This window comes from Peromyscus eremicus, chromosome 1, assembly GCF_949786415.1.
Source record: "Peromyscus eremicus chromosome 1, PerEre_H2_v1, whole genome shotgun sequence".
NCBI classification, from domain to species: domain Eukaryota; kingdom Metazoa; phylum Chordata; class Mammalia; order Rodentia; family Cricetidae; genus Peromyscus; species Peromyscus eremicus.
In genome coordinates, this window is record NC_081416.1 from 63,416,723 (window position 1) to 63,429,806 (window position 13,084).

At 43.6% G+C, this 13,084-nt stretch overlaps 1 non-coding gene across 1 annotated transcript; it reads left to right on the forward strand.

Moving 5' to 3' along the window:
- Nucleotides 1-7,735: 7,735 nt before the first annotated feature.
- Nucleotides 7,736-7,839, forward strand: LOC131902881 (U6 spliceosomal RNA). Its single transcript, XR_009377159.1, has one exon. It is a non-coding gene; the product is annotated as a U6 spliceosomal RNA (small nuclear RNA).
- The last annotated feature ends 5,245 nt before the right edge of the window (nucleotides 7,840-13,084 follow it).

The window sequence follows — 13,084 nt, forward strand, 5'->3', positions numbered from 1 at the left end:
AAATCCGGAGCCAGATATTGGTGTGAAAGCTGAAAGATCAGAACGGCAGAGAGCAAGCCACTAGTTCTAGTTCTTTTTTTTTTTTTTTTTTTTTTTTTTTTTTTTTTTGGTTTTTCGAGACAGGGTTTCTCTGTGTAGCTTTGCGCCTTTCCTGGGACTCACTTGGTAGCCCAGGCTGGCCTCGAACTCACAGAGATCCGCCTGGCTCTGCCTCCCGAGTGCTGGGATTAAAGGCGTGCGCCACCACCGCCCGGCTTAGTTCTAGTTCTTACCCCTATGAAATCCTCTGTTGAAAGAGAGTGAGTTCCCGTTTCCTCATGCCTTATATACTTTTCTGTGTCCTGCCATATTACTTCCTGGGATTAAAGGTGTGTGTCCTTCCCAAGCAAAGACTTGAGGTCTCAAGTCCTGGGATTAAAGGTGTGTGCCACCATTGCCTGGCTCGGTTTCCAGTGTGGCCTTGAACTCACAGAGATCCAGACAGATCTCTGCCTCCCAAGTGATAGGATTAAGGGTGTGTGCCACCAATGTCTGGCCTCTATGTCTAATCTACTGGCTAGTTCTGTCCTCTGATCCCCAGATAAGTTTACTAGGGTACACAATATATCACCACATTTAGGGTACACGATATATCACCACAATCAAGAATATATCTCAACATAATAAAGGCAATTTACAGAAAGCTCATAGCCAAAATTAACCTAAATGAGGAGAAACTCAAAGCATTTCCACTAAAATTGGGAACAAGACAAGACAATGATGTCCATTCTCATACCTATTATATAGGTACTTGAAGTCTTAGCTAGAGCAATAAGACAACTGAAGAAGATCAAGGGAATACAAATATGAAAGGAAGAACTCGAAGTGTCTTTATTTGCAGATGATATATTATATATAAAAGACCCTAAAAATTCTATCAGGAAACTTCTACAGCTGATAAACACATTCATCAAAATAGCAGGATACAAAATCAATGCACAAAAGTCAGTAGCTTTCCTATACACAAATGACAAACAGATTGAGAAAGAATCATGGAAACGGTACCTTTCACGTCAGCAAAACAAACAAACAAATCTTGGGATAACCCTAACCAAGCAAGTGAAAGACTCATATAATAAAAATTTTAAGACATTGAAGAAAGTAATTAAAGAAGACACCAGAAGATGGAAATATCTTCCATGCTCATGGATCAATACTGAATCAATGGATCACTGCTCCTGGATCAATATAGTGAAAACAGCCATCTTACCAAAAACAATCTACAGATTCAATGCAATTCCATCAAAATTCTAACAGAAAATGGAAAAGACAGTTTTCAGTTTCATATGGAAACACAAAAATCTCAGAATAGCTAAAAAAAAAAAATCCTGAATAATTAAAGAGCTGCTGGAGATATCACCATCTCTGATCTCAAATTATACTACAAAGCTACAGTAATAAAGAACAGCATGGTATTGGCATAAAAACAGACACACTGAACAATGGAATCAAATTGAAGACCCACACATAAGTGCACACACCTATGGGCACCTGGTTTTTGACAAAGACGCCAAAAGTACACAGGGAAAAAAGATAGCATCATCAACAAACAGTGTTTGTCAAACTGCATGTAGAAGAATGCAAATAGATCCATATGAATGACCCTGTACAAAACTCAACTCCAGTGAATCGAGGACCTCAACACAAGGCCAGCTACACTGAACCCAATAGAAGAGAAAGTGGGGAATAGTCTTGAACTCATTGGCACAGGAGAGGACTTTCTGAACAGGACACTGACAGCACAGGCACTAAGATCAACAATCAATGGGATGTCACGAAACTGAAAAACTTCTGCATGGTAAAGGACACCATCATTCGGCCAAAGCAGCCAGCTACAGAATGGGGAAAGGTCTTTACCAGATACATCCAATGATATCAAAGATACATAAAGAACCAAAAACAAACCAACAAGCAAACAAAACAAAACAAAACAAAACAAATTAAATATACTGGATATCAAGAAAACAACCCAATAAAAAATGGGTTACAGATACAAACAGAGTTCTCAAAGGATGAAACACAAATGGCCGAGAAACACTTACAGAAATGTCCAACATCCTTAGTCATCAGGAAAATGCAAATCAAAACCGCTTTGAAATTCCATCTTACATCTGTCAGAATGGCTAAGATCAATACAACAAATGACAGCTCATGCTAGTTAGGATGTGGAGAAAGTGGAACACTCATCCATTGCTTGTGGGAATGCAAACTTGTATAGCCACTGTGGGAGTCAGTGTGGTGGTTCCCCAGGAAGCTGGGGATAGATCTACCTCCAGATCCAGCTATACCACTCTTGGGCGTATACCCAAAGGACTCCACATCCTACTACAGAGACACTTGCTCATTCATATTCATTGCTGTTCTACTCATAATAGCCGGAGATTAGAAACAGTCTAGATGCCTATCAACAAATGAATGGATAATAAAATGTGGAACATTTACACAATGGAATATTATTCAGCTGTTAAACAAAATTTTTAAATTTGCAGGTAAGTGATTGGAGCTACAGAAAAATCATTCTGAGGTAGCCCAGACCCAAAAGACAAATATTGTATATATTCTCTTATATATTGATGTTAGCTTTTGATAGGCATGCTAGAGTCCATATACTGTAGAGGTTAGCTATAGAGTAAAAGACTGAGAGGGAGGGAGGATCTTCCAGTGAAGGGGAAGTAGAATATATAGTTACGGAGAGACCTGGAGAAGACTGGAGCAGGAGGATTAAATGGAGGTGGGGGGGAAGAAGAGGTAAGGGGGGAGTACAAGGAAGAACAACTAACGCTAAGGATGTAAGGATCCATTTGAGGGATCCTGCGGAAACCATGTGACCATATGGAGGCCTAAGGGGAAACCAAATGCCTTTGTTCTCCTAAAGAAGCACAGCAATAAAATGACTGTTAAGGACGTTCTGCTCTACCCACAGATCAGTGTCCTGCTCAGCCATCATCAGAGACACTTCTTCTTGCAGTAGACGGGAACTAACACAGAGACCCATAACTGGACAAAGTGCAGAGAGTGAGAGACTTTGGAGCACTAGAGCTAAACGGGATGTCTTCATCAACCCCCGCCCCCTTCAGGGTTCAGGTATCTATGTGGAAGAGGAGACAGAAAGATTTTAGGAGCCAGAGGGGATGGATGACAGCAAGAAGCGAGTGTCTACCAGACACAACAGGACAGACACACGTATGAACTCACAGAACATTACGTTCCAATGTTGAGAGGGGGAAATGGATCGCCCACCTCTCACCACAAAGCTAATTGACACTCGCTTGCAACGGAAAAAGTTATTTCCCTCTAATGGAGTCTCACTCCCCACATGGGCAGGCCCCGTGTCCAGCCGTAAATGACCAACACAAAACAAACTCAGTGGTATTTTTTGCAGACTTGTTGATTTACATTGCTTTGTTTGGGTGTTTTTTTTTTGTCTTACTGGTCTGTGGCTTGTATATTATGGTTTCTAGTTTTATGGTTTTTTAAATTTATTTAAAGATTTACTTATTATGTATATAGTGTTCTGCCTGCATATATGCCTGCAATGCAGGCCAGAGGAGGGCACCTGAATGCATTACAGATGGCTGTGAGCTGCTGTGTGGTTGCTGGGAATTGAACTCATGACCTCTGGAAGAGAAGCTAGTGCTCTTAACCTCTGAGTCATCTCTCCAGTCCCCTGATTTTGTGTTTTTATAATGTCTCTCTGTGTGTTTTCCTTGTGCTCTTTTTTTTCTTTCTAAATTCTGGTTTGTTTATTTGTTTCCTTTGCCTGTTTCGTTTCGTTTCTTTTCTTTTCTTTTCTTTCTTTCTTTCTTTCTTTCTTTCTTTCTTTCTTTCTTTCTTTTTTTTTAAGATTTGTTTATTTATTATGTATACAGCATGTATGACTACAGGCCAGAAGATGGAACCAGATCTCATTACAGGTGGTTGTGAGCCACCATGTGGTTGCTGGGAATTGAACGAAGGACCTCTGGAAGAGCAGTCAGTGCTCTTAACCTCTGAGCCATCTCTCCAGCCCCCGCCTGTTTGTTTTCTTAAGAGAGAGAAAGAAAACATGGAGTTGGGTGGATGGAGAATGTGGAGGAGCTAGAGGAGCTGGAGGAGCTGGAGGAGCTGGAGGAGCTGGAAGAGCTGGAGGAGCTGGAGGATAGAAAATGCATCAGAATATATTATGTGGAAAAAGTATTTCCAATAAAAAAAAGAACTTAAAAAGAGTATGGACCCATTGTACCTAAAATTATTTCTCTATTATTATTTCCTCTGAAATTAAACTCTCCATCTTAAGGGCTGGAGAGATGGCTCAGAGGTTAAGAGCACTGACTGCTCTTCCAGAGGTCCTGAGTTCAATTCCCAGTAACCACATGGTGGCTCACAACCATCTGTAATGAGATCTGGTGCCCTCTTCTGGCCTGCAGGGATACATGCAGGCAGAACATTGTATACACAATAAATAAATCTTTAAAACAAACAAACAAAAAAACTCTCCATCTTAGAGGGAAGCTCTGCTGTGGGATGGTCTGTATGTCAAATGTGTTGCTGATTGGTCAATAAATAAATCACTGATTGGCCGGTGGCCAGGCAGGAAGTATAGGCGGGACTAACAGAGAGGAGAATTGAGAGAACAGGAAGCTGGGTGAGAGAGACACTGCCAGCCGCCACCATGACAAGCCGCATGTGAAGATCCTGGTAAGCCACAAGCCACGTGGCAAGGTATAGATTTATAGAAATGGATTAATTTAAGCTGTAAGAACAGTTAGCAAGAATCCTGCCACGGCCATACAGTTTGTAACCAAAATAAGTCTCTGTGTTTACTTGGTCGGGTCTGAGTGGCTGTGGGACTGGTGGGTGACAAAGATTTGTCCTGACTGGGCGAGGCACAAAAACTCTAGCTACAAAGCTCCTTAAGACACAGGATGTTAGAAAGGAGGGGGAAACACCAGGATATCTGAAGACGTGAAACATGGCATCCTTCAGGGAAACTCATTAAGCTCAGAGAGTAAACAATGAAGGGCTTCAGGAAGTCCCTAAAACTGAGCAGATTCACAAGGTTTCTCCCACTCCACACATATATAAGCAGTAAGGACTGTTGAGACAGTCTGAGACAGCTGAGATTCCTTGAAGAGGCTCAGACTCACTGTGCTACCTGGAGGAGACAGTTTTCAACCTGCTGAACTGCCTGCAGGCTGTGCAGTGAGCTCTAGATTTCCAGATTTTGTGAACTGTCACCCATGCTGGGGAGGGCTTTGCAATGATACAGCTACCTTTGAGCCATTTCTGTTCCTGTAAGTAACCATTGCTCATATCACCCAACAAATCTCAGGAGCTCGCCCAGTTGGGTTTCAGTGGTACCCTTGCTTTAGTTTGTCATTGGTCCCCTGTCTGGCACAGGTAGATGTTTGTTTATATCTCCGGAAGAAGATATAAACACAAGAGTGTCACATAACAAGGACTGTGTGACTTTATGTGTAGCATGTGAGTACAGGAGCCAGAGGAGGCCAGAAGAGGCCATCAGATTCTCTGGAGTTGAAATTATAGGTTGTTGTGAGCTGCCATGTGGGTGCTATAAACCAAACCAAGGTCTTCTGCAAAATCATTTAACCACTGGGCCGTGTATCCAGTGCCCGTAGAGTTCTTTGCAATTGTAGTTCATGAATATATTCTGCAGTTGTAATAATGGGATAGTATCACTGTTGCTAGGATACCACATCATTCTTCTAAGCATCAGTTGAAAACAATTTTTTAAACCTTTTAATTACCGCCTAACTTAAAAGAGGTTGGGTGAGATGATATATGTTATATATTAACCATATCATGTTTGTTCAGAGAGCCTGGAGTTTAATGTAGGGTCACCCAAGTGGCTTTGAGTATTTGAGGTATAGTTATACATTTAAAGTTAAAACTTCAATTAAAAATACTGTTAATGAAGGCCCCCTGGTACTTGGTATTTTATGAACAGTGAGACAAGTGGCCCAAAAGGTAAATGACGTTTGCTGCTATTTGCAGCCTGACCACAGGTACTTGTCTGCTTTTCAGTAATGCTAATTGCGTGTCAAATTGTATCTACTGCTGTAGGCAACAGATGAAAAGAAGTTGGCTAATAGGTCTTTAGCACAATGAAACTCTATTAAGCTTAATAAAACAAATCTGCTTATTTTTGCAGTTAACGTTGGCGTTGAAATCTTCCTATACTGCTCCAATGTGTATTTAGATAGAAATAAAGTGATGATGATGATCATGATGATCATGGTGATTATATTGAAACAGGGTTTCCCTGTGTAGCTTTGGAGCCTATCCTGGAACTCACTCTGTAGACCAGGCTGGTCTTGAACTCACAGAGATCCACCTGCCTCTGCCTCCTGAGTGCTGGGATTAAAGGCGTGCACCACCATTGCCTGGCACATTATTATTATTTTTTTTTTAAAGCCAATTCTGCCATTGGTTCAAACTCAAGCCTTGGTTTGCATGGGCAGTGTGCTCTGATTGGTGCTGTTCAGAACTTCTTAGGAGAGAGAGCCTCCTGTGCTCCCTCTCTGGTATTCCAGTCTTAGGCTCAACGAAAGTCTCCCTTGAGTGTGCAGAGCTGGTAATATGAAGAAAGAAACACCAGTGCCTGAACAGTAGCAGTGACGGCAGTGGCACCAGTGGCAGAGACAGCACCAGCCATAGAGCAGCAGTGGCTGCCTCCAGAACACCCTGAATGGCTGTGACAGTGGCCATCACAGGAAGACATAGTTGAACGTCTGAGAGGGGAGGGTAGGAATAAGAGAGGAAGCAGAAGTAGAGAGAAGATGAAGGAGGATAGAAGGCCATAAAAAGCCAGAAGAGGAACTTCAGGCCCTGGTCACTGAAGAGTTCTTTAGAGCTGTTAAGTCTTTAGGGCTACAAGTCTCTGACACCCCAGATTCTGAAGCTGTAATGGCAGTTACCGTCAAGGGCTAAGCAACCTGGACTTCCAGGAGGACCCAGGGAATTAAGGGTTTAGTTAACCAAGGGCTGCACCGGAGCTCTAACACTAGAGGGCAGCACTTGCTGCCGCTCCTGCAGGCCTGGAGCTACTATTCATGTTGACCAGCGTTTGAAGAGCTTGTCCTTGCCTACCCAGGATTCCTATCCAGGCAAGACGGTTTCTAGCTAGCTGACTGGGAACAAGAAGATGGGCTGCTGGCAGATGCCACCTGTGGGTGTTTCCTTGTTACTCTTCAGGACATTCATATGTCACTGCTGCTGTGAAGAGACACCATGACCAGGGAAACTCTTAGAAGGAAAGTATTTTATCAGGGGCTTTCCTGCAGTTTCAGAAGCTTGGTCCATCGTCGACGTGGCATGGAACATGGCGGCAGGCATGCCAGGCATGGTGGAGTAGTTGAGAGCTGCATCCTGATCCACAGGCAGAGAAGGAGAGAGCCTGGTCCTGGTATGGGCTTTTGAAACCTCAAAGCCCACCCCCAGTGACACACTACCTCCAACAAAGTCACACCTCCTAATCCTTCTAATCCTTTCAAAGAGGTCCACTCCTTGGTGACCAAGCATTCAAATATATGAGCCTATGGGGGTCATTATTGTTCAAACCACAGAGTCTGTTACAGGTTTCCTTTGTAGATACCCATCTTAACACAACAGAAATGTGAAAATTCAGCCAGCCTCTTAGTTACTTTTACTACAGCTCTGACAAAATGCTCCAACCAAAGCAACTTACAAGTTAATTTTGCTTTGGCAGCATGTATACTAAAATTGGGATGATACCAAGTAGATTAGCATGGCCTTTTTTGCAAGGAAGACATGCAAATTTCTAAAATGTTCCATAGTTTTTAAAAAAAAGTTTATTTGGGCTCAGAGTTCAGGCAGGTTACAGTCCGTGTGGTGGGGAAGTCATAGTGACAGGAACTAGAGGGAGTTGGTAACACTGTATCCACAATCGAGAAGTACATGCCTACTTAGTGCTCAGCTTGCTTTCTCCACTTTTTACAGTCCAGCATCCCCTGCCCAGGTAGTGGTTCTGCCCACAATATTAGATCTCAATCAAGAATAATGATACCCATGGGATCCTGACCCAGGTGAACATCCAAGGAGCACCTGAGGCCAGGACAGCAGCTGTAACTATATTGCGAAGCCTTGCCTCTATTCCTCATAGGTGTCTGTTCTGGGCAGGCTCTGAGCTGAACGACCCATTGATCTGGTTAGGATGCTGGGTTGGGGCTGTCCAGTATATAGGAATGACTGGTTATTATGGACAATGACCTTGACCTTGGGGCTACTACCTCTCTAGTGAAGGCTACAATCTGTATCATTGGCAAATAATGCCTATTGGAGAGACCTAAACCTTCCCAGGAGCTTCTGTTGGGAAGTCCTCAGCCATGGTGGGGGGCTGGCCCCCCCAGTGACAGTGCTTTCTCAGTACCCCCAAAGACTGATGCTATACTGCAGAACTTGCCCCTTTTTTTCAGTGTCAAAAGCGGATGAGACACTAAGCCTATTTTGAAAAGAGGATCGTGGGCTGCTAAACCCAGATGATGCGAGGAATTGGTTTGGCCCTTTTCTAAAGATTCTGGAAGTATTTGAACAAGATTCCCTTACAAGCAAGGCATGGGTGGGGTTGATGCAGAAGGGAGGATGGCTTCCTTCCCAGTGCCTCAGTGGGGTTTTCGCTCTTGACAGGCCAATAGGTAGATTTTGCAATTCATTGTTAATTTAGAGTGTCACTGGATGCTCCGAAAGAGAACCACATAGCCACCTCCTTTTGAAAGCCCCTCAGGTGCCTGCCCTGAGGAGAGTTCTCCCAGAGTCCTGGGGAAGACGCTACAAGTAGCAGGGATAGTAATCTGAGGGATATCAAATTAATCTACCTACGCGGAACTCTTTAGTCCACTCACTTTACTCTTCTAGGACAAAATTCTATCTATGCGGCTTCGGTTCTGTTCTCATACTTAGCTCCTCTCCGTCCCTTCTCCCACTGTCCTCTCATAGTTCTAAGTTCTTTCCATCTCATTCTCATCTTTGTCTTTGTTCCTCTCTCCATCCTGTCCCTTCCTTTCCTCTCCCTGTGACCCATCTCCATACACCTACAATCAGCAATACTCTGGCCCTGCTGCCGGGGAAGTCTACTGGAGCTAGGAAACCTGTGTTATAGCTCGAATCACCTGGTATGAAAAAGCCCTTTTTTCTAAGTAAGTTACTTGAGGGGAAGTCTAGAGGTGCCACTTAGGCTGTGAGAGAAAGGGGGGTCTGACTTAATTTGCACAAGAAGCAAAGTTATGGCCTAGGTGGTGTCTCCGTGTGGGTATTGACCTTCATTCAGGAGACTAGCGGGGGGGGGGGGGGGGGGGGTGTCTGGAAAGCTTATTCTGTTTGTCCTTAGATGCGTTTGTCTGGAGCTGGCCCTGGTTTTGGATGCTTGCTAAAGGAGATAATAGATAATTGCAGAAGGCAGACATATGATTCTAACGCTAAAAAGAAGCAGAAAGCCTGGAAGCAGGAAGCCTTGCCTGTGTGACTGTATCCAAATACCTTAATCGTATATGCCCAAGGAATGATCAATCCACACTGTTTAGAAGGTCTTAGGAAGAAGAATCAATTAGGGAAGCTATGATAGCTCATATGAAGTTCATAGCAGAAAACAGCTTATATATTAAAGAAGCCAAATAACACCAATACTCCTTGAGCCTTGGCTTCCTCTGGAAAGTCCTTGACCTTCCAGGTAATAGCTTTTGTCATAGTTATCTGAATTCCTACCACATATTTCTGCATCCTGCAGCAACCTCCAAAGTGCTGGAAGCTAGAGTTGTTGCTCTGGTTTTATACCTAACAAATTGAGTGACTGTGGCATCCCCTGGGAGTGAGAAGGAAGGTAGCAAATTGTCCCCACTCCTGAGTGCCTAGAGTCCGCATAGTCTCCAGGTACTTTGCTTTCCCTATTCTAGAGCAGAAGGGCACAAGAAGGTGGGAATCTCTCACCATTCAAGACTTTATTTCATTTATCTAAAATTATTATTTATTATGATGATGATGGTGATGATGTGTATGGTTTGTGTGTGTGCCATATAACAGCAAAAAGTGTGTCTGAGTTTCTCCCATGTCAGCCAGATCAGGAGGTAGAGGACTTGGGCCAGAAGCAGAAGTGGGCATAACCCACCACTGCCAGCCAGGACACACACCACAAAGGTTTTACAACCTTCCCAAACAGCATCACCAGCTGGGGATCAGCTGGTTAGTCACATGAGCCTATGGGGGACGTTTGACATTCTAACCACAGCACTCGGTGGGGATGAAAAGATGACAGAAAGAGGGAAGACAGACCTTGGCCTCAGTCCACTGAGACCTCTGTACTCAGCACTCCAAAGCCTGTCAGTATCAATCCCACCCCAACCCAATGAGCGCTGACCTCCTGGCTATCTCCATACCTTGCTCTTCCGGGCCTTTCTCATGAACGGCATCCTGTAGCATGCAGTCTTTTCACATGGCTCTGTTTGTTGGGTAGGTTGCTGTTGAGGCTGATCTGCTTGCTCGCTCGCGCTCTCTCTCTCTCTCTCTCTCTCTCTCTCTCTCTCTCTCTCTCTCTCTCTCTCGTCAGTGTTCCTTTGCTGTGCCTTGCTCAGTTGAGCTCCAGGGCATTGATATGCTGTTGTGTATCCATTCACCAGGGGGCAGACATTTGGACTATTTCTAGCTTCCGGTTATTATGAAATAATGCTGCTATGAATATTCATACTCTGAGTTGGCATATATTTTATATTCCTACATTTCTGAGTCGCATGGTAAGTGTGCTTAAAATTTTAAGGCAGTGTTTTCCAAAGCAGCTGTGGCACTTTACATTCCTCTGAGCAAAATGTGAGCCCCAGACTGACCACCTCCAACTCTTGGTGGTGTTTGTTCTTTTGATTACAGCCTTTTTATTCTTATGAGTGGATAATGGCATCTTGTTGTGGTTTAGGTTTTCCTTGTGATTTGTGATGTGGGTCCCATTTTCATGGGTGTGTTAGCTGTTTATATGACTTCTTTGGCGTAGCGTCTACTGAACTCTCTCCACTGTGTGGCTGAGTTGTTTTGGCCCAATCTGTCTTTTTATTCTCTCTCCTTTTTTTTTTTTTTTTTTTGGTTTTTCGAGACAGGGTTTCTCTGTGTAGCTTTGCGCCTTTCCTGGGACTCACTTGGTAGCCCAGGCTGGCCTCGAACTCACAGAGATCTGCCTGGCTCTGCCTTCCGAGTGCTGGGATTAAAGGCGTGCGCCACCCCCACCCCCACCCCCACCCCCACCACCCGGCTATTTTTATTCTCTTAATGGTACTCTTTGCAGCACCAATGTTTTTAATGTTAACCAGGATCAGTTTACTTTTTTTTAATGGATCATGCTTTTTGTTTCATATCTAATTACCTTCTGTCTACCCCCAAATCAAAGCTTTCTTCTAGTTTCTGTAAGTGCTAGGCTTTAGTCTGGTCTCTTCACTCTGCATTATTATTTGTGTAAGGGTTTATTTATTGTTCTTGTGTGGGTATTCGAGGTCTCAGCAGCTTTAGTTTTCTTTGTGGGGAAGTTTTTAATTACATGTCTTGTTTTCTTTCTGTTTTTCCCCCCTTCCATTGAGACAGAGTCTTCTTTTAAAAAGTCATCATTACATTCATTTATCTATTTTGTGAGTGTGTGGGAGGGTGCTTACATGCTTGCAAAAACGTGCCCCGGGGGAGGTGAGGCCAGAGGTCAACTGCAGGAGTTGGCTCTCTTCTTTCATTCTGTGGACCCAGGCAACTGAACTTAGGATGCCAGGCTCAACAGCAAACACAGCTTATACGTCCTTGTTCTAGAACCAGAATGGCCTTGAACCCACATGCCTCAACTTCTCCAGTGCTGGTAGAATTACAGGTGTGTGTCACCACACACAGTTTAATTACACTGCTTCTTTTACACATATGGGTTGTGCTACTATACCTGAGAAAACATCATCCTGAATCCAGGTGTGATGATACATGCCTGTAATTCTAGCCCTTGGGAAATAGAGAGAGGAGGACCAGGGGTTCAAGGTTATCCTTAGCTGCATAGTAGACTGGAGGTCAGTATGAGACTCTGTCTCAAAAGAGAGAGAAAAAAAAAGATAAGACATTTTGAGTTACGGCTTCACACATGCCTGGCTGGCTCCACTGCTTCGGGCAGAGTGTCACAGCAATGAGTTTGTGGTACAGCAAAGTGTCTCACCTGATGGCCAGGAAGCAGAAAGACAAGCAGGACGGGCCAGGCATGGCACACCTGGAGCGACTCCATGATCAGCTTCCTCTAATAGATTCCCACATCCTCACAGCCCATCTGCACTGGACTCAGCTGATTCACCCATCCATGGCACAAGTGACCTCGTGATCCACCAGCTTGGGACCAAGCTTTCATTACTTGACTCTTTGGGAAACTTTCACACACGGTAATATGGAACTGCTCTATTTCCTATTCTGACAGTTTTGAAGAATTACATTTTTCAAAGAATTCCTCCATTCATCATCCGAGTTGAGGCTATATTGGTGGAAAACTTTCATAATATTCTTTTAGTGAGTCTTTTTAAGGGACTCTAGTGCTGACCCTTCCTTATTTCTCTTTTTTATATTATTTATTTTTATTTTATGTGCATTGGTGTTTTGTCGGCCTGTATGTCTGTGTGATGGTGTTGGATCCCTTGGAACTAGAGTTACAGACAGTTTTTTTGGGCTGCCATGTGGGTTCTGGGAATTGAACCAGGGTCCTTTGGAAGAGCAGTCAGTATTCTTAACTGTTGAGCCATCTCTCCAGCCCCCTCCTCCTTATTTCTGATATGAAAATTTCCTTCTTATTCTATAATGCTAGAGCTTTTATATTTTTATTTTTTATTTATTTATTTTTTTAGATCTCTGTCTCTTTGCCTCTGTATCTGTTTCTCTTTCTGTCTCTGTCTATTTTTGTTTGTCTCCATCTCTCTGTCTCTTTCTGTCTCTGTGTATGTGCATGCACACATAGGCACCAGCCCGCCTTGGTGCACATGTAGGGGTCAGAGTACAATTTGAGAGTCAGCTCTGCCCGTCCACTGTGGGTTCTGGAGTCAAA